This window comes from Emydura macquarii, unplaced genomic scaffold, assembly GCF_026122565.2.
Source record: "Emydura macquarii macquarii isolate MOO-44397 ecotype Brisbane River unplaced genomic scaffold, CSIRO-AGI_Emac_v2 contig_3395, whole genome shotgun sequence".
NCBI classification, from domain to species: Eukaryota; Metazoa; Chordata; order Testudines; family Chelidae; genus Emydura; species Emydura macquarii.
Window position 1 is genome coordinate 52701 of NW_027133532.1, and position 18562 is coordinate 71262.

The 18562-nt window shown below is 51.1% G+C and overlaps 1 pseudogene; it reads right to left on the bottom strand.

Annotated features, from left to right (window-relative positions):
* Window positions 1-4233: 4233 nt before the first annotated feature.
* Window positions 4234-18331, bottom strand: LOC137144193 (C-type lectin domain family 2 member D3-like; annotated as a pseudogene).
* Window positions 18332-18562: the final 231 nt, after the last annotated feature.

Here is an 18562-nt window from a genome sequence, read left to right on the forward strand (position 1 = left end):
TCTATGTCAGCTTCCCAGCAGCATTTGCTTGCTCTGATACTTGACAATTCCCAGGTGGAGACAGGAGAGATTTCCACTGGCTTCATTACACTAGCGGGTGTATCATCAGTCGGTATTACTGAGTTATTTTCATCATGAACTCTTCTAGACATTTGCTGTTCTTAGAATTTTTTCATTTCCCCCACACTCTTTTACAGCTGTTTAGGTCTCTTTTACATTCAGTTAATAATATACGGGCCTCTTGCATCTTCATCTCCGTCAAATCCTTCATTTCCAGTTTTCCACAGGGATTGTATGTCATATAGTCTGAAAGATGGAGATTTATTTTGCATTGAAATCTCAGTAGCATTATACTGCACATTTACTGTCTTCACCTAAGTTTCCAAGACAATGGAGGTTTTCCTTAAGGAATGTACAAACTCCCCTGCCCCTCCCAACCTCTGTCTTGCCTGGAAATGCCAGACCCTGGGATTCTGAAATCTAGTTTTCCTATTAACCATGTTTCTAGTATGCAAACTATATCCGGGTTAGTGGCCTTATCCAGGATTTCTTTAGTTCCTGTCCATCCGCTATCAGACTCTGTGCATCCCAACAGTAACTAGTTAGTAGCGTTCTGTTTATCTGCCTGCATTTTTCACTTAAAATGCATGCAATTGTTCTACAGATAAGTTGCTAACACACAGGGACATTTCCTGCTGCTTTACCTAGTGTTTTCATTTTCTGGTTTTTCCCCCTCCCTCCACCTGTGATTTGCAGTTTGTTACTTCAATCGTAAAAGCTGTAAACTTCTGTCCATTCAGAATATGTCTTCTCCTACGTATCACTCATTGTATCCTTTGATTTAGTCTGTTGTGGGTTTCTCTCTCTCTCTCTTTCCGTGTTTCCTTTTCTCTTCCCCTTTTGATCTTAGACGCAGCCTAGTCATTTCCACACGCAACAGGTTATTTATCATGGTTTTTTGATCCCTCTTGCTTGCCTGGCTGCTCTGCCCCTCTACATGCTGCACTCGCTCTGCTTACCTCCACAGTCGCTGCCCTTTAATTCTGTCCCTTCCACACCATTGGCACAGGCATGTTCCCCTCCAAGTTCACTGCATCTAGTTTTCCCTTAACATATATTTGCATCTATGGCACCCCCTGAGGGTGGGGCATGTGGTTTTGCCCCCAAAAATATGGTATTCTCTTGTTACCCTGCTCTCCATCAGCTACTCAGCCAGTTGGCAGCTCACTGTCAGTTTTCCTGGCATTTTGATAGTTTCTCCCCCTCCTTCCTGGCTCTGACATGCAGGTAAGAGATGATCTCCTCCTTGGAGCTTTCTAGCTCTTTCCCCATCTCCACCAATTCACTCTGCCCCTTTCAGGAGGTTTATATCCCCTGTCAGCACATCCTGGACTGGCCATTGCACTGGAACACTTGAGTCTTTCCTGCTTTTCTGCTGTTTCTTCTGCTCGCTCTGGCACAGCCACCCTTGTCTTGTTCCTGCCCTGGGAGCAGCTTTCTCCTCCTCTCCTTCATTATTGCCTAGCCTGGTGTCAGCAGCCTGCATGAGATCATCTACCCCACAAGGACAGCCCACGTGCTGGTGCTGGTGTGAGCCTGGCCCCAGCATTCCCAGCCGGCTCCCTTGGGTCCAAACTGCTGCTTTTTAGCTGTTTAGCTTCCTCCTCTGCAGCTGAGCCCCTGGCTACCATCACTAGTCACCTGATCAGTCTCAGCTGAGACGCAGCTGATGGGTCACAGGTAAAACTGGCCCTGACCCCCCCACCTTAAAGAGCCACTGACAGGGGCCCTCTGCTTTGTCCCGCAGGTTCCCAGAGCTAGGCCAGGCTGAAGAGAACAGCTGTGGGATGCTGAAGGGGAATCAGATTCGTTCGGACAGCTGCAGCTCTGCACATCAGTGGATTTGCCAACGAGATGCCGTCCTGCTCTGAGCAGGGTACGGCGGCGACCTCAGGGGGCTGCACCGTTAGCCCCATTTCACCCCCGGGGAAACCGAGACACAGAAACTGACTGGCCCAGGATCACACGTAGAATTGGTGGCGACGTGGGAATTGGAACCCAGGTGTCCTGGCTCCCAGCCCCCTCCCTCTCACCCACTAGCCCCTCCCCTCTCACAGAGCTGGGGATAGAACCCAGGAGTCCTGGCCCCCCATCCCACCTCCGCCTATAGGACAATGACTCCACACTCTGCCGTTGCACATTGCAGCAGTGGTTGCAGGGCTGCAGAGGCAGGGGTGGGGCCGTCGGGACTAAGGCTCTGCACAGTCAGGGGGAAATTTATCCCAGCTCCCGGCACTGGGAGAGAGAAATCTGCCCCAAGCTCCCAGCTTGTGTAAAATCAGCTTAGATCCACTGACTGCAGCGGAGCTACGGCTGATTTTACCCGGGTGTGGAACTGGGCTTCCACCTGAATTTCACCCGATTTATTTTCTGTCTCCTCTGTCAGGTGCCGCTCTCAGCTCTCTTCCACGGCCCATCCATTGCTCCTCTCCAGTCTGGGACCTGGCGCACCTCTGCCCATCCTGCCCAGATGGGTCGTTAACTCCTGACACTAATGATGGCATCTCAGCTTTACACAGTCAAGCACCAGCTTCAGAGGTTTCTACCTTGAAGCGCTGTGCACTTGCCTCCTCCTTAGAGGATCTTTACACAGATCAGTGTCCCCTCCCTGACCCTCCAACCCGATCTTTTCCATAAGTATCACTTGGTGATCTGGGGGGAACCATCTCAGTCAGAGGAGAAGCAGCTGGGATGGTCAGGGGCAGTGAAGGAAGCACTACAGAGAGGGCTGGGGTCTAATGAACGTCCGGGATCTCGGTGACCCTGCAGGAGATTGGCCGTCCAGGCAGAAAGAGGCGACCTTCTAAACAGACCCAAGTGTCCCCCGAGACAGCCGGGCTTGTGAGAGCAACAGGCCAGGACTGGTCCTTCTGCAGAAGAGCCGGGGCTGGAGAGCACTGCCTGTTCAGGGTTTGGTCGTTGGGGCTGGACACAGAGGGAGGGAGGCAGTGTGGCCTAGTGGGTGGCACAGTGGCCGGGGCCGTGGGAAGGCTGGGGTCTGTCCCTGGCCTTGCCAAAGAAGGGGCACCCGGGATTTGCTGCGCCCTCTCTAGGCCACTTGGCATAGGCTGACGGGCAGGAGGCCAAGTGCCTGCTGGGCAGGTGACACCAGTATGACGGGCTCCAGCCTGAGCCCTGAGATCTAGTCCCTGAGATCAAGCCAGGTGGCACGGAGCAGCCCCGGGCTTCTAACTACAGTGTAGACGCACCCTTTGGGAAAAGGGGATCATGATTCTGACCTGTTTGTGAAGCGCTTTAAGATCTCCTGCTGAAAAGCTCCAGAACAAATCTAGGGATGATTATTATCACAGGGACATTAAATATTTCTGTAAAACTAGGCCAAAGCTGAGTGTCTTTATTCCTGATGGGACACACAGCAGATAGACCTGGCTGTTTTATTTCTTATATATGGCAAAAATATAACTAAATGTAAAAAAATATATATCACTAAATATAAACAAAGGCGTCTCTTCAAGCTCCCAGATTCCCTCACCAGAGGATCTGGAAAACAGCCCGTCTCGCCTTACAGCAGGAGTTTGTGAGTCCTTCCCCAAGGCTCCAGGGGTTCCCACTTTCAGTCCATGTGCAGGGGCCTGGCAGATCACCAGTGTCTAGCCGCACAGCCCTTGTCCAGCTCCTGCCTAGGGCCTCTGACAGGAGGGACGCCGCAGGGTCAGCTGCTCCCCTTCCAGCATCCAAGTCAAAAGCTTTCTCTCTCTGATCCAGAGCGAGCTGTTACACCTGCTTCCTCTCCCAGCAGGCCTTGCTGTCAGCCTGTCCCACCACGCTGCTCATACACCTGCCTGTGCTGTCGTATGCAGAGCGTACGGCCCATCTGTCCCATTGTCGGGGGCTGTGTGATCACCAAGGGTGAATTCAGGCCGGGGGTAGTTGCATTTCGGCAGGAAAAGGAACATGGACGAGGGCACAGCGGGAAAATAAGTACAAAGGCCGTGGATGGATTTTAAGCAGCAGGCTCCAAATGTTATGAAACCGAAACGCAGGGGCTGCCCGCAGCCTGGGAGGGTCACGGTGCCAGAGACTCCCAGGGAGGAGATATCGGCTGTTCCTTCAGCCAGTGTCTCTCTTCCTTGCTGCTGGCATCAAGTTCCCGACTCGCTAAGGCAGCTTTGGAGACCCCTGTTAAAAAGGCCAATGCACGCCTCAGCCAGGTTACAGCCACTTTGCTTTGCCTTCTGTTTTCTCCGCTCATTTGCTGCAGATCCAGCGTCCTTCCCTGGAGCAGCTGAAACTGACAATATCGTTGTGTCTCATAAAAGCACATTCTTCTCTTCCCGCTACTGCAAACCTGCAACAGAAACAAATAAATACAGTAACTAAAAAACCCACAGAACTGTTAGATCAGCTTCACTGAGCAGTGAGAATCCAGCCCCGAGCAGTACACTCAACATGGCACAGCAAATCTCTGGCAGAGCTAGGAACTAAACCCAAATTCCCCAAGTCACAGCCCAGGGCCTTAACCCCAGGGCCACTCTTCTGTTGGAAATAGGAGCTGCATCCTTCACTGAGTTAACAGAACTGAGAGGGACTCACCAGTGGTTGAATTCGGTGCTGTTGGTCCATTTCCAGGGCTGTTCTGGTTCCCTGTGGAGGCCGATCCAATAGTCGGAGGGACCTTTTTAGCGCATCACAAAATCCTTTGTTACCAAAATCAAAATGAATTGCATTACACACCATTTCAGGTGCGCACCGGATTCTCTGGGCTGCTACGCAGGGTGCTGGGCAGGTGGTCAGGGCTGGGAACTCTACACAGAGAAATGACAATCCAGACTCAAAGATAATACCTACCCACTCCAAGAACTACAGGGAAATCAGTCCAGGTGTGGACATCATGCTAAGACTAGTCTGTCGTCTTTAGCAGAGCTGGCGGGAGATTTTCCATCAAAATATTTCTGTGACAGAAAATATGTTTTCTGCAAAAATGAATTTTCCCTAAAAGGTAAATGTTGATTTTGCTGAAATTTTTCAATTTTCCACCAAGCAGTGATTTTGTTTCAGGTCAGTTCAACATTTGTCTGTAGCCAGCTGAGCTACCAGGGTACCTCATGGGAGCTGTAATTCAGGTGCCTCCTACCTCCATTCTCCTCCAAAAGCTAGGTTCCCCCAGACTACATCTCCTATAATGCACCATGATTTCCCTATTGGCTGAGCCACCCGGTGCATCATGGGAGATGTAGTCCAGCCAGGATCCTGACACACACAAGAGAATGGGGGCATGAGGCACCTAAACTACAACTCCCATGAGGACTCACAGACGATGTTCAATGTTGAACGACGCTGACACAAAATGTTTTGGTTTGGGTTGACAAAAAAAACTGTTTTGATCTGTGAGTGTGAAAAGCAATTGGTTTGATCCAATGTCAAAGCCAGACATTTTCACATGTTTCTGGAACTGAACGTAAAGTTAAAAGTTTAGTTATTTCAGCTTCTTGTCTTGATTCCAATATTTTGACATTTGTTTTTATCCTGAATTTCCCATAGGCTGGAAATGCTGATTTTTAACCAGCTTTAGTGTTTAACAGTTCCCTGGCTCAGATTCTCAGTTACATTCCAGACCTTTATCACTCCTGCATTCTTACCTCATCCCACACTTTTACTGAGAGTCTCCTGCTGTTTGGTGCTTTTCCTAACACCCCAACTCCTGGAGTCAGGTGATTACAAGAGACTCTCCTCTTTCACAAGTTTCTAACCCTCATGGCAAGAGGCAAAAACTTGAAAATGTGACCCCTCAAAATCTCTGATATCAGAAAACAAATTTAAAGCCCTCAAAGCTATTATTTTAAAGTCAATCTCATGGTTTGGGGGGTTCCTGACTGCTGATTTTTAAAGGCCTGGGTTGGCAAAGCGGCTCCTGTGACATAAAAGGGGCTGGAAAGCATCTGGATTCTCCCACTGAGAATTCCCCTGGAGCAGAGGGTCAGCATTTTAGCCTGACACTGCTCCAACTCAGTCCCCAGTGCACGGGGAGGATGGAGCGTGGCTGGTGCACGCTGAGCTCAGCTAATCTGGGCTGTAGAAGTGGCGGTGGGAAGTTGCCCTAAATTCAAGCAGCAGCTGGGGCCATGTCAGCCCTAGGACAAACCCAGCATAAACCCGCCTTTGTCACCCCGTCCTGTGCAGCTCACCATTTCCTGCCGGGTGTCGATCCCAGCCAGGGAAGCCCCGAATGCAGAGCAGTTGCTCTGGCTGGAGGTCCAGTTCGCTTCAGCCTCAGAGAAATAGTAACACTTCCCTCGGTACCCGACCCAGCCGTCTGAGCAGGCAGCTACTGGGCAGGCAGGAGTAGCTGGACACGGCTCACATTGCTTTGCTGGGGATGAGAAAGTAACAGGTAAGAGATTTGCCCTTCTCCCTCTGCAGCCATGGGAACAAGTCCTTCAGTGACACCACAACAGGGAACAACACACACACCCATCCTCTCCATTATGCAAAGCTAACTTTGTGCCTAGACATGTTTCCTTTTTCTCTAGACAGCTCCGCACAGGGACACAAGCTGTGAATTTGGAGCCACATTTCCAGCCCCGGGTTCCTTTGCTGCAGCCCCAATTTTGCCTCCTGCCAGACGCTGCCATTGAGTCACCTGATTGCACCTGCACAACTGGCACTTCGGCACCTGCATGGCCAGGGCTGGTCTGGGGAGGAAAACCAGCCCAGGACCGGGTGTTGTGGACACAAAATTGTGCTCTCAAAAAAGGGTGCCAAGCTGAGGCCGCTTGTGGTATTTGTAGAGGGGCGTTTTAGCCACCAGCCAGCTGTCTCATGGGTTGGACTATTAATTATTTTGCTTGTTGCTTTTAGCTATTGTAGGAGGCTTTTGCAATAAACGTAGAATAACTAGGCAGCTGGGAGAGTGGGGCCAGACAGTGATCACGTGAACTGGACACGATTCTATGTTCTTTCTCTCTCTGATATGCTGGGCTATGAGTCTGCGAAAACAGGCAGTCTGGGTATGTTTTAGGATTGTCGTTATGGGGAAATATACAGCTAGACTTAAAGTTTGAGATCGCTTCCTTAACAGTTTGTTTTTTAAGTGACAGGTTTTTGTAACACCTGCTTCTGTTTGGTCAGCTCTGTAACACATTTTGACTGACATTGTGTGATTTTTGGTATGAAAGGGATGTAGGGGGTTGGGTAAAGCGGTTTGCTTCATGGAAACATTGGAAAGATCTCTAGGTGCAGATGGAAGGACTGGCTGGGTGGAAATCTGCGACCGAGTCACCCAAAGACCGCTGCAGACTCGTGGGGTAGCTAGTAGTTGTGGGTGTTCGAAGACCTGTTGCATTTGTATATGCTTGAGACTAATAAGGCAGAGACTTTAAGAAAAGGCATTCTGGGGGGAGTGTGGGAGGCTAAATAAGTGAAAAGCTCCAAGTAAAACCAACTTGATTTTGACTTGTCTATGCTAGCCATATAGCAGACAGAAGGCGTTGCATCTCCCTTGGTTGATGTTTTGATACCTCCTCGCAGAGTCTAAAGTTATGGATTTGAGGAACCTTGGGTAACATTATCAACCAACCAATACGATAATTATAAACAGCCAGGAGGTGGCGCTGTTACTCCCCATGCACCTGCAGGTGAGATGCTAGCTATAGAATAGGAACACCTGGGATGATGCAACCAACCAGCAGGTTGCACTGTTCTCTCTGTGGACAGAGAAGGGGGAAAGACCCTCTGGATCCTTTCAGTGAGGAGGGGCAAGGTGCCTTTCAGGACGGCTTGGATCCTGTGAAATGAGCCAGGTCTGCAAAGGAGACGGGACGTTGTGGGGAAGACAGATTTTTTAGACAGGAACATTAGGTACAGACCCAGGTTTGCATTTTGTGATTTTGTTTTGTGTTGTTACCGTTTGTTTCTATTGCACGTCTCTACTTAAATCTTTATTGTTTCCTACCCAAAGCTTCTTCTGTTTTATTAGACATGCTCACCAGCACTGTGCAGTTTACAGGGGCGATAGTTTAAGGTTAAATTGGGGCGTGCTGCACTTTTGGGGACTGAGGATCTGGGATTTCTGTGAGTGGCCAGTGTCAGGGCTGGATGTCACAGGGGAACACTGCAAAGGGACCTGGGGTTGGGGGTGCACCTATTGTTACCTGCAAGGCAAAGACAGGCCTGGCCTAAGCTTCTAGAAGAGAGAGCTTGCGAGGTTGAAAGGCTGGTGGTGTTAGGGGGCTGACAGCCAGCCAGGCGCAGGTATGACTCCCTCCCACTGGAGGCAGGGGGTGACAGTGACTCGCAGCCCTGGGTCACCAAATGTTTTTAGGTGACACAGCAGCATGAGGCAACAGCCAATGGGAGCTGGGCACTGGGGGTGGGGGAGACCCTACAGAAAAGCCCAGGCTCAGCAGAGTCTGATGTGACTATTGAAGCAGGGCTGGGTTGTGGAGGGGAGAAGAAGGCGGGTGGGATTGTGACTTTTCCAGCACTGAATGTAAGGCACCGAGACGGGGTCACTGCGGGCTCCAGACTCACCTGGCAGGGCAATGAGGATGATGAGGATGATGGTGATGATGATGAGGAGGAGGAGATTGAGAACCACGCTCAGAACTGCCCAGAAACGTGCCCCTGCTTTCAACCGAGATAGCAAACCTGTCATGGAAAAAGCCATTAATGCTCACGCTGGGGGCTACAGCAGGAGGGCTGGGCCCTGCAACGATGAACAGCATCAGCTGGAGCTGCTTTAAAAACAGGAGAGATTTTGCAAATACAGCAAGAAATTGAGAGAATGAAGTGACATTTTTCATTCCAAATAAGAGGAAAGTCACTTCAGCTGTTTGGAACAAACCCTCAAATTGAACCGCCCCTTCTTTTCTCCCTGTTTTCAGAGATTTCCCCTGCCCCATGAAAATGTTTCCAATGCAAAAATGTTTATATAAAAAGGAAGAAAATGGGGGGAGGAGACCCCAAAATTTTAAATAAAAAGATTGATTCATCTCCTATTTTCAAACACAAAATTGCCCCCAAAACAAACACTTTTCCATCTGAAAACCAGGGTTACTTACCAGTAACTGTCGTTCTTTGAGATGTGTTGCTTGTGTTCATTCCAATATAGGTGAGTGCACACCACTGTGCACTGGTTCCCAGAATTTTTTTCCCCTTAGCAGACCCCGTAGGGCCGGCTCAGGCGCCCCCTGGAGTGCCGCGCTCATGCCACGGTATATGAGGCACCACCGACCCTGCGGGCCCTCAGTCCCTTCTTCCTGCCAACTCCGGCAGCAGGGACGGAGGGTGGGTGTGGAATGGACATGAGCAACACATCCTGAAGAACAACAGTTACTGGTAAGTAACCCTGTTTTCTACTTCGAGTGATTGCTCATATCCATTCCACTACAGGTGATTAAATAGCCATACCTAGGAGGTGGGTACGAGTTACCAGTGAGCTGCTCTCATCAGCACGGCTCTGCTGAATCCCGCATCCTCTCTTGCCTGCTGCACGATGGCGTAATGGGACGTGAAGGTGTGGACCGACGCCCAGCTAGAGGTTTTGCAGATGTCTGTAGGCCCCAGCAGACCCCTGCACTGTGATACTGTAATATAGGTCTGAACCAAAGCAAGCCTGAATCATGGATACCATAACACGAAGCTTAAGGGTTAATTTTTACACTAAGAAAAAGAGCAAAACTAGGCAATACAAATAAGGGAATTCTGGAAATATTGATTGTTTTTTCATGCCACCCCAGGCTCCACTATGATAATTAACTGAAGTAAGGACATCCTGCCTAAACATTCTGTGATTTAACATTCAGGACATATTATAACCCTGCTGTGTGTTACTCTGAGTAAATGTTTGGGAACATCCTGAAATTTGATTGTGTGGCAATTTACAAGTGCAGTGAAAATGTCCATTGCATATCAGGAATGTGGTTGATGTGTAAATCAGGGGGCAATGAGGGGACAAATAAGATTTAAGATGAATGTATATGTATTTTCTTTCTAGTAAAATTGGTGTAGGTATAAAGATTTTTGTTAAGTTAGCGAATAAGGTAAAAACAAGAATGGTATTAATGGAATAAAATAAAAATGTAATGATTTTTAGCAAGTATGAATGAGAAATGAATGTGGTTTGAATGTTGAGATAAGACAGCAAGAAAATAACTACTGAGACAATATTTTCAGCCTCAAAGGCAGGAGGGAGAGGTGATGAGATGTCTTTGTTTTAAGAACCTTTATGACCCAAATGGCCAAAGACCAAGATAAGAAACCCTGGAAAACAGGGGACATTTACAACCCCAGAACAGGAACAAGATAAGGTGTAAAACAGGAATGAAAGAATGATGGGAAAGTTGCCACCCCTGCAGCAAACGTAATTGATGATTACATCAAACAAGAAGACCATCTGACATGACAAATCCATAGACTCAAACGGGGATGGATAAAGTATAAAAGTGGAAAAAAGAAACCTGGACTTTGGGCTTGTTCTGCATACCGCAAAGAGCATCATGTTGCGACTGACAAGAGCCTGGCTCCAATCTCGTGCCTGAATTACTTGGCCATGATTCAGCACGGGCAACAAGGGACTGGTAACTATACCCCTCCTGCAGAACTCGGTGTGTGTGTGTGCGCGCGCGCGCGCGAATGAGAGAGTGTTGTAGGCAACTGTTTGCTTTTTTAAATGCTTTTCTTTTCTGTATTCATAATAAATGCAACATACTGCCTTATCCCCTGAATAAGATCCTGCTGTTTATTTCTAAGTATAACATGTCATGCAGGGGTGCTCTCTCCAGAAAGGCCGCCGCCGAGGCCTGGGCTCTGGTTGAGTGCTCTGAAACAGCCCCTGGAAGCGGCACCTTCACCTGTTCTTAGCAGTACCTGATGCAGGCAGTGATCCAGATGGAGATGCGTTGGGTGGAGACGGGTGAGCCCTTCATCCGGTCCGCCACCACCACGAACAGCTGCGTCGACTTCCAGAATGGCCATGTCCGCTCAACGTAGTAGGCCAGGCTCGTCTCACGTCCAGCGAGTGCCACCTCCGCTCCTCCTTCGAACCATGTGGTTTGGGAAAAAACACGGGGAGGAAGATATCCTGATTATAGTGGAACTGGGAGGCACCTTAGGCAGGAAGGCTGGATGGGGTCTCAACCGCACCTTGTCCTTATAAAATACAGTGTAGGGGGGCTCCCAGGTTAAAGCTCTTATCTCGGAAACCCTCCAAGCCGATGTAATGGCCACCAGGAAGACTACGTTCCAAGAGAGGACGAGCAGTGGGCATGTAGCCATGGGCTCACCCCATTAATCTGGAGAGGACCAGGTTTAGATTCCAGGGAGGTACCGGGTCACGGACCTGCAGGTAAAGCTTCTCCACCCCTTTAAGGAACCTGACTGACATGGGGTGGGAAAACAGGGACCTCCCCTCTAGCAGCTGGTGGAAAACTGAGATAGCTGCCAGGTGGACTCTCAGGGAGGCCAGGGCCAGATCCTGGAGTTTCAGGTGGAGCAGATACTCCAGGATCACATGTATAGGTGAGCAGCTCGGCGGGATGACCCGGGACTCCACCCAACAGGTAAACCGTCTCCACTTGGCCTGGTACACCACCTGAGTGGAAGGTTTTCTGTTGCCCAGCAGAATTTGTTGGACCTGCGTCGAGCAGGCTCTCTCCCCATCCGTCAGCCACAGTCTCCAGGCCGTCAGGTGGAGGGAGTCCAGATCCGGGTGCAGCAGGCGACCCTGGTCCTGGGAAAGCAGGTTGTAACGCCTCGGGAGCTCCACGGGCGGGGTGGTCGATAGGTCCATCAGCATACTGAACCAATGCTGTCTCGGCCAGGCTGGGGCAATCAGTATCACGTCCGCTCTGTCCCTCTTGATCTTCAAGAGGACCTTGGGCAGCAGTGGAATGGGGGGGAAACACATACATCAGGGTCCCCGTCCAGTCTATGAGGAACGTGTCAGAGATGGAGCCTGGCTCGCGACCCTGGAGCGAGCAGAACCGTGGGCACTTCCTGTTCCAGGACGACGCGAACAGGTCCAGTTGGGGAACACCCCACTTGCGGAAGATAAAAGTTATCACCTCCGGGTGTAGCGACCAGTCGTGTCGAGGTAGAAACGAACTGCTGAGGTGGTCTGCCTCATCGTTCCTGACCCCCGGGAGGTGAGAAGCAGATCAATGAAAGTCGTGCCTCACCGCGAAGTCCCACAGTCGAATGGCCTCCTGGCAAAGGGCCGAGGAGTGAGCCCCCCCCTTCTTGTTCATATAGAACATGGCCGTGGTATTGTCAGTCAAGAACTGCACCATCCTGCCCCTCAGGAAGCTGAGGAACACCTTGCAGGCCAACCGGACTGCCCTGAGCTCCCGGACGTTGATGTGGAAGCTCTTCTCCTCCTCCGACCACAGCCCCTGGGTGCTCAGATCGGTGCTGATGTGGGCCCCCTACCCCACGTCTGAAGCGTCTGTGATCAGGGTGACCGATAGGGCCAGATCCCGGAAAGGAACCCCTCTCAGTACTTCCCCGGGAGTCCTCCACCAGTTCAGGGAGGCCAGGACCTTTGTGGGAACCGTGACCACCCTGTTCAAGGGATGTCTGATCGGTGCATACACCAAGGCCAACCACGCCTGGAGAGGCCTGAGTTTGCGGCGAGCCAGCCTCACCAAATACGTACAGGCCACCATGTGTCCCAACAGCTGAGCTATTATGGCGGCCATAGCCTTGAAGCGAGGCTGTGGGAGGAAGACTCTGGCCTGGGAAGCATCCAGGGTGGTCCCCATGAACTCTATGCATTGCACCGGGGTGGGAGTGGACTTCTGCTCGTTGATGAGCAGCCCCAGTCTGGTGCATGTCACGCAGGTGAGTTCCAGGCTGTTCTGAGCGTGGTCCCTGGACCTGCCCCTGATCAGCCAGTCGTCCAGGTAGGGGAAGATCTGCATCCCTCTGCGGCGTAGGTGGGCCGCCACCACGGCCATGCACTTGGTAAAGACTCTGGGGGTGGATGAGAGGCCAAAGGGAGGGGCCGTCAATTGGTAGTGGGACCCAGCCACTATAAACCGAAGGAAGTGCCTGTGGCTGGAAAGAATGGAAACATGCATCCTTCAAATCGAGGGCAGCGTACCAATCTCCTGGATCAAGAGCAGGGATAGAATCATAAAGTTGGAAGGGACCTCAGGAGGTCATCTAGTCCAACCCCCTGCTCAAAGCAGGACTAACCTCAGCTAAATAATCCCAGCCAGGGCTTTGTCAAGCCGCAGCTTAAAAACCTCTAAAGATGGAGATTCCACCACGTCCCCAGGTAACCCATTCCAGTGCTTCACCACCCGCCTAGGGAAAACGTTTTTCCTAATATCCAACCTAGACCTCCCCAACTGCAACTTGAGACCATTGTTCCTTGTTCTGTCATCTGCCACCACTGAGAACAGCCTAGCCCCATCCTCCCTGGAACCCCCCTTTCAGGTAGTTAAAGGCTGCTATCAAATCCCCCCTCATTCTTCTCTTCTGCAGACTAAACATGCCTAGTTCCCTCAGCCTCTCCTCATAAGTCCTGTGCTCCAGCCCCCTAATCATTTTTGTTGCCCTCCGCTGCACTCTCTCCAACTTGTCCACATCCTTTTTGTAGTGGGGGGCCCAAAACTGGACACAATATTCTAAATGTGGCCTCACCAATGCTGAATAGGGGGGAATAATCACGATAATAATAAATAAGATAATAATCGCGATCTGCTGGCAATGCTCCTATTAATGCAGACCAATATGCTATTAGCCTTCTTGACAATCAGGGCACACTGCTGACTCATATCCAGCTTCTTATCCACTGTTACCCCCAGGTCCTTTTCTGCAGAACTGCTGCCTAGCTCGTCGGTCCCCAGTCTATAGCTGTGCATGGGATTCTTCCGTCCTAAGTGCAGGACTCTGCACTTGTCCTTGTTGAACCTCATCAGATTTCTTTTGGCCCAATCCTGCAGTTTGTTTAGGTCCTTCTGTATCCTATCCCTACCTTCCAGGATATCTACCACTCCCCCCAGCTTAGTGTCATCTGCAAACTTGCTGAGGGTGCAATCCACACCATCCTCCAGATCATTAATGAAGATGTTGAACAAAACCGGCCCCAGGACCGACTCCTGGGGTACTCTGCTTGTGACCAGCTGCCAGCTAGACATGGACCCATTGATCACTACTTGTTGAGCCCTATGCTCTAGCCAGTTCTCTATCCATTTTATAGTCCATTCATCCAACCCAGACTTCTTTAACTTGCTGATAAGAATACTGTGAGAGACCGGATCAAAAGCTTTGCTTAAGTCAAGGTATATCACGTCCACCGCTTTCCCCACATCCACAGAGCCAATCATCTCTTCATAGAAAGCAATCAGGTTGGTCAGGCATGACTTTCCCTTGGTGAATCCATGTAAACTGTTCCTGATCACCTTCCTCTCTTCCAAGTGCCTCAAAATGGATTCCTTGAGGACCTGCTCCATGATTTTTCCAGGGATTGAGGTGAGGCTGACCGGTCTATAGTTCCCTGGATCCTCTTTCCTCCCCTTTTTGAAGATGGGCACTATATTTCCTTTTTTCCAGTCCTCAGGGACCTCCCCCTGTTGCCACGAGCTTTCAAAGATAATAGCCAATAGCTCTGAAATCTCCTCAGCCAACTCCCTCAGCACCCTCGGGTGCATCGCATCCGGCCCCATGGACTTGTGTATATCCAATCTTTCTAAATAGTCTTGGACCTGTTCCTTCAGCACTGCGGGATGTTCACCTCCTTCCCATTCTGTGCTGCCCAGTGCAGCAGTCTGGGAGCTGACCTTGTGTGTGAAGACAGATGCAAAAAAGGCATTGAGTACCTCAGCTTTCTCCACATCCTCTGTCACTAGGTTGCCTCCCTCATTCTCTAAGAGGCCCACCCTTTCCCTAATCTTCCTCTTGTTGGCAACATGCCTGTAGAAACCCTTCTTGTTCCCCTTCACGTCCCTTGCTAGCTGCAACTCCAATTGTGCTTTGGCCGTCCTGATTTCATTCCTGCACGTTTGAGCAGTGTTTTTATAATCCTCCCTGGTCATCTGACCAAGCTTCCACGTCTTGTAAGCTTCTTTTTTGTGTTTAAGCTCACCAAAGACTTCTTTGTTAAGCCAAGCTGGTCACCAACCATATTTGCTATTCTTTCTGCACATCGGGATGGTTTGTTCCCGCGCCCTCAATATGGTCTCTTTAAAATACAGCCAGCTCTCTTGGATTCCTTTCCCCCTCATATTAGCTTCCCAGGGAATCCTGCCCATCAGTTCCCTGAGGGAGTCAAAGTCCGCTTTTCTGAAGTCCATGGTCCGTATCCTGCTGTTCTCCTTTCTTCCTTTTGTCAGGATCGTGAACTCGACCATCTCATGGTCACTGCTGCCTAGGTTGCCACCCACTTCTACTTCCCCTACCAAATCTTCCCTGTTTGTGAGCAGCAGGTCAAGAGACGCACGGTCCCTAGTTGGTTGCTCCAGCACTTGCACCAGGAAATTGTCAGTGACACTCTCCAAAAACTTCCTGGATTGTTTGTGCTCTGTTTGTGCTTCCAGCAGATGTCAGGGTGATTGAATCCCCCATGAGAATCAGGTCCTGTGAACTGGAAACTTTCCCTAGTTGACTGAAGAAAGCCACATCTACCTCGTCCTACTGGTCTATAACAGACACCCAGCACGACATCACCCTTATTGTTCTTGCTTCTAAGCTTAACCCAGAGACTCTCAACTGGTTTATCTCCAGTTTCATACTGAAGACTAGGGAGGCTTCATAATGAAGGCTAGGGATACCATGCGAAACCTGAGATGCTTGATGAATTTATTTAGTCGGCGTAGATCTAATATGGGCTTCAGGCCCTCTTTTGCATTGGGAATGAGGAAATATCTGGAGTAAAATCCCCGAAGACCGAGATCTGCAACGGGCTGAAGTGGCCGGATCTTTCGGTGCTGGGCTCTGTGCTGGAGATCGGCCATTAAGGTCCGTGCTGCCTGGAAAGCCTCTGGTGTCGATGGGCCTTGCAGGGGTGCTTCCCCATCCCCAGGAGTCGGGGGAGGCTCTCTGCGCAGAGATGCAGGCTCTGGAGGAAGCTCAACGGGCCATGGCTGGTGCATCTCCATGCTCGACCCCCCCCGTGCAGGCGGTGCGGGGGAGCATGGGCACTCTGCGCGCTGACGCCGTTTCTTTTTGGGGACCGGGGATGGTCTGCGTCGTGTGGACTCCGGGGCCGGTGGAGCGCTCTGCACTGAGGCGGCGCTCGGTGCTGAGATGGAACGCGGTGACTCGGAAGCTGGTCGGAGCGCCGCTTCCATCAGAATAGCCTTCAGCCGAATGTCCCGCTCCTTCTGAGTCCTAGGCTTAGAGGCTTTGCAAATTTTGCACTTCTCCCTCCGTGGCACTTGAGGCAGCGATCGTGAGGGTCACTGACAGAGAACAGCTTGCTACAAGCGGCGCAAGGCTTAAAGTCAGGTGAGCCGGGCATGGCCCGGCCCTAAGCCCTGAAGGGCTTCTATTTAAACGCTAACTAACTTAAGATGTTGTTTCTGTAGTTAAGTGTTAAACACACTACTGAACACTAATAGCAAAGTTCCATAAGGGGAATGCTAGAACCGTCACGGGCGGAAAGAAGGGACTGAGGGGCCCGCAGGGCCGGCGGTGCCTCATATATCGCAGCATGAGCGCGGTACTCCGGGGGCTGCCTGAGCCGACCCTACGGGGTCTGCTAAGGGGAGAAAATGCTCCAGGAACCCGTGCACGGGGCGCGCACTCACCTATATTGGAATGGACGTGAGCAACACATCTCAAAGTGGAACAAAACGTTTCCAGTCGTTGGCGATTTTAAAATCAAGACTGGATGGTTGTTCTCAAATATCTGCTCTAGTTGATGACTTTACTCGACTACGTCAGATGGAGCAGCGCCAGGCACGTCTTGTTCCGATCTTGGAACATGTAGTCTCCCCCATCCCCGCTGCTCCCGTGCCACGTTGTGAAATTACCCTCGAACACCAAGACCAGACGTTTGCAGTATCTCCTCTGCTGGTGCAACAACCCATCGACGAACCTGCAGACACGCTTCCATTGCTGAGTGGCGTTGTGCCACTTGTAAAGATCCAGGGTGCCGGGCAGGTGAAGTGGGATGTGCAAGCTGCTCCCATTGGATATGGAGCAGTTGACTTGGGGACAATCGCCAGCGCCTGGAAGGGGGGGCAGATAAAGGACCAGCATCTTAGTCACTTGTGAGACAGCAGGGATCGAGGTGGCGGGTCTCTGAATGGGAACATGATGTATACAGGGCACTGGACTTACACGTAGAATAGCCAGGTTCTGTCACCAGCTCCGGTTGAGGAGCGGGGTCTAGTGGTTAGAGTGGGGGGGAAGAACTGGGAGCCAGGGCTCCTGGGTTCTCTCCCCAGCTCTGTGGAAAGCATGCCTGCGCCAAAAAAGGCATCTGTTACCCCAAAGCCTGTAGCTGACTTAACAACCTCTGTGTGGTTCAACCACTAGAGGGAAGCACACTGGGTTATCCTAGGCTTCAGTGTGCATGTCCCATATAAAGGATAACAACCTACTACTGCTGCTATCAAATGCAGTGGCCCTTTTAGCTCAAGTGGTAGAAGGCTCTGCTGGAGATCCTAGGTTCATATCCTGCCACTGACCCATATTGATGGGGCTAGTTACATTCATAAAATATTTACGGGAAGAAGATGGAAAGTTTCAACAGCGCAAGAGGCTTCTGTTACCTGATGAATCACGTTGGCAGTGGGTGCAGATAACATCCCTGGAAACCAGCAGGAGGAGAAGGCAACTGCATCCCACTGTCTTCCAGAGGTGTCCCGGGAGCCTGGGAGCCATTGCAGCCTGGAGGGTCAGCGTGTTTGCAGAGGCTGAACCTGGGAGAGGAAACACAGTGAGCTGTGCGGCGTTCGAGGGTGATAAAGAGAGAGACGGGGCGTGTGGCAGGTAGAGCGAAGGAGAGAGCGGGGGGGTAGGGAGAACCGCGGCCCCCGAGGGACAGCACAAGCGGGAGGTGGGGACACAGCAGGGCCCCCCCACGCCATGATCGCTATGAGCATTTGCCCAGGGATGCCCCCCTGCCCAGCTCTCCCTGCAATCATTGGCTCGTCGCTCGGCAAACGAGCTGGGAGCCACACTGGATTCACACAGCCAGCAGGGGGAGGCGGGACACAGTGAGTCGAAGTCCAAGTCCGTCTGCAGCGCCCTGCTCACCTCCTTCGCCCTCAGCTCGTTCCAACTCGCCTTGTTCGCGCAGGACAGACAGGAACAGTGTTGACGCCATCTCCCTTTTCACAGCGACCGAAAACACCGACATTTATTCGCAGAGGATTTTAATTGACTGTAAGGCGGAGCAACCCCCAGCCAATAGTCGAAGAAATCCCAGGGCCGGAATCATCAATGGAATGCGGAAGCAAGCAGCGGCCCTGGCCGATCCCAGCAGCGTTCGGAGCCCGGAGTCACGCACAGGCGGCTCCAGCCAGGCCCGCAACAGACTCAGGTCCCGGATCGATGAGCAGCTCCCCAGCGTGACTCATGTGCGGCGCTG